At 40.4% G+C, this 3,288-nt stretch overlaps 1 pseudogene; it reads left to right on the top strand.

The window, feature by feature from the left end:
- The first annotated feature begins 2,262 nt into the window (after window positions 1-2,262).
- On the top strand, window positions 2,263-2,811 carry LOC148016090 (uncharacterized; annotated as a pseudogene).
- Window positions 2,812-3,288: the final 477 nt, after the last annotated feature.

The raw sequence follows: 3,288 nt of genomic DNA, 5'->3' as shown, positions 1-3,288 counted from the left end.
TCCATGACAAAATGGCAAAACTTGACATGTTGTGCTCTCTGTTGGGTTGGAAATTGATGAAAAATAAGACAAATCTATATTGAGCTTACAATGTGGATTTGGTAAAGAGAAGGCAACAACTCTCAAATTAAGGAAAGTGCAAAGGAAAAAGGGTGTCATAGAGGAAGTCTCGAGAGGGTTTGAATAACGTAAAAGTTGTAGTGGGTGGCCATCATTGTAACTTGAGAAGAATAATTAATGAATTACTAGAATCATCAAAATTTAAGAGCCACAAAAGGACTATCCATTTATGACACATCATAGAGAACGTTTAGTAGACGTCTTTTAACATGAACTCTTGATTTTTCAATGTCTTACTCTCTCACTCTTGCTCTCACAAAGCTTTGTGTCACCCCCCTCCTCTCTCTCTCTCAAACCTTGACTGATTCAAGCCAAGAGACACTAGCCAAGAGACACTCTGCACGTCTCTCTCTCTCTCTCTCTCTCTCTCTCTCTCTCTCTCTCTCTCTCTCTCTCTCTCTCTCTCTCTCTCTCTCTCTCTCTCTCTCTCTCTCTCTCTCTCTCTCTCTCTCTCTCTCTCTCTCTCTCTCTCTCTCTCTCTCTCTCTCTCTCTCTCTCTCTCTCTCTCTCTCTCTCTCTCTCTCTCTCTCTCTCTCTCTCTCTCTCTCTCTCTCTCTCTCTCTCAACCTCTGTGTATGTATTTCTCTCTCACTCAAGATCATGAAGCATTGGTTCATCAAGCCGCGTGTCATCATCCTTAAGATTGCAAAGCAGTCAAGTCAACTGCGCACACGCGAATCAGAAGGGAGGTGTACAAGTGAACTCACTAAGGATCTTGTCCTTTGCATATGCTTTCTACCATCATTTGTGTGCATGTAGAGGATGGGGGGCTGCCAACCTCCCTTTTTTTGCACATTATGATCATATAACCATTTTAGGTGAGACAAGCACATAGGCTAGGATGTGTGTGTGTGTGTGTGTGTGTGTGTGTGTGTGTGTGTGTGTGTGTGTGTGTGTGTGTGTGTGTGTGTGTGTGTGTGTGTGTGTGTGTGTGTGTGTGTGTGTGTGTGTGTGTGTGTGTGTGTGTGTGTGTGTGTGTGTGTGTGTGTGTGTGTGTGTGTGTGTGTGTGTGTGTGTGTGTGTGTGTGTGTGTGCACATGTGAGTAGACATGTTTTGCTGTGTAGGATAGACTCCATCGTAAAACAACGAGAATAGACTCTTGTTTCAAGGTAGCATTAGCTTTCTATTAAAAAAATAATTGTTGCATTGGTTTCTATAAAAAAATAATTTTTGAAGGTAGTTATCAATTTTACCTTTCTATAAAAAATGTTTATATGAAGGTTTCGATTACAATATCTCTTGTTGGAAGACCCTTCATTTTGTCGCTATGCATGAACTTGAGTAGTCTAGGACAAATGTGTATTTCCTAATCCTTTGGTCCCTACTTGGTCATTTAACGATTAAGGGTAAGAAAAACCAAATCATTGCTTTTAGGACTTGTCAAATCAGATGACTGAATGAATTTGGAGATTGCAAATTTGATGAATTTCAAGAAGTGTTGTCGATTGAATGAATTTTGACCTAGATTAATTAACCACAATATCAATTAGTCAAATTTGAATCTAGAGATCTTTAACTAGAATCAGTCAATGTGAATCACACTTAGGTGAGTCTAGAGATCTTTAACTAGATCAATTTTCCATTAGACAAATTTGGATGAATTCTAATTGAAAAAATGCATTTGAAGATTTGCCAAATGTAATGGCCTTGATGGCCTTGACGATGGGCAATCAAGAAATTTTCTAGCATCATGGACAATCAAATGAATTTGGAAGAGAAAGGCACACGGTTGATTGTAGGTAATGAAACCTTAATGGGTCTTGTGACACAAATGTCCTAATAAGTGTGGGTAAGCCCTAAGGCCTTATTATTTGGTGGGTCAATTTTTGAAAGGCTAAGGGCTTTTGATTATTTCATTCTTGTGGGAGAACATGGAGAAGAAGGTCCCGGTTCATCTTCAATTGACCACAAGGGCAGCCAAATCGTCTACGCAGACGCAGACTAGAAGTGAGCTCAACTCCTTCCTCTCATCAGGTAATCTTACGGCTCTCAATCCAACAGGCTATGGCATTACAACAGGCACATCAGGGCTCAAATTATTTCCCTTTAAGCCTTACGGCTCAGACTACTCATCGATTGGCTCAGACTACCCGTCGATCCGACCCTAACGAAGGTTCATCTTAGGCATTCAGTCAGCAGCCATGGCGACTACCAAAGTGCTGCGGATTATGACACAGCCTATAAATCTCATATTTTGATTCCTTTAAAGTAGAATCCCGCATCCAAATCTGGCTTTTCGAGCAGAAAGATCTGAGGATTGAAGGGCGCATTATCAGCTTTGAGGAATATATGAATCTCGTTCTGGATTATGCAGAGGAATTCTCTGTCAAGAAGAAGACTCGAAAACCATTAGGGCAGATCTTATTGAAGGGAGACAACATCACCCTTACAATGACACTGGCAAGTGAGTGCATTTGCTTAGTTTGGAGGTGTGGAGCAGTTTTTCATTGAATTTTCATGCTTGTGCGCACTGCGTAGAGGTAGTGGTCCATCAGAAGTAGCAAAGAAGCTTTCAAGAAGATTTCAAGTGTTGATACATTTCTTCCACTCCCATCAAGCACTGCTAAACTAATCAAGATGTGAAATTTTCTGGGAGATCAAGATGTGAAATCTTGTAGCTTTAAATCAGATTCCTTAGAACATGTTAAACAGATATAGTTCCATATGGAAGCATGAAGCTTGTCATGTAAGAGACATTTTTTCTCGGAAGTCGCTTACATTCTAGAACCTCAGATATCATGTGATTGCAGAGTTGCCTTTGCCTGTTATGGCTTCAATTACAACCTTTTTTCCCATGTGAACTCCCTTAATTGTCCCCAAACATCCCGTTTCACTCTTCCACCCTCTTCCTCTCATCTTCCAACTTATTTTTTCTTTTTTCTAACCATTCATCCAATGCTCGGTTTATTTGTTAATAACATTAATTTATGTTTTGACTTCACATGTTTCCACGCAAACGCTCGCGCCTTCATTTTTCACAGTGTGTGGATATATTCATGCCATTGTTCTTTCCCCGCACGTATGCCCCACTCACAGTGTCAACTTGTGTGTGTGTGTGTGTGTGTGTGTGCAATGGCACAAAAATCTACCACATGGTCCTCAAAGAAATAGCATAGCAAGAATCATGGTTATGACATATACTAATAATCATTAGCCATTAGGGCCAA

Source organism: Lygodium microphyllum, chromosome 23 (genome assembly GCF_053477565.2).
Source record: "Lygodium microphyllum isolate KBCC chromosome 23, Lygodium_microphyllum_v1.1.10, whole genome shotgun sequence".
In the NCBI taxonomy this organism is placed as follows: domain Eukaryota; kingdom Viridiplantae; phylum Streptophyta; class Polypodiopsida; order Schizaeales; family Lygodiaceae; genus Lygodium; species Lygodium microphyllum.
Note: the sequence above shows the minus strand (reverse complement) of the source record. Positions and strands in the feature narration are given on the sequence as shown.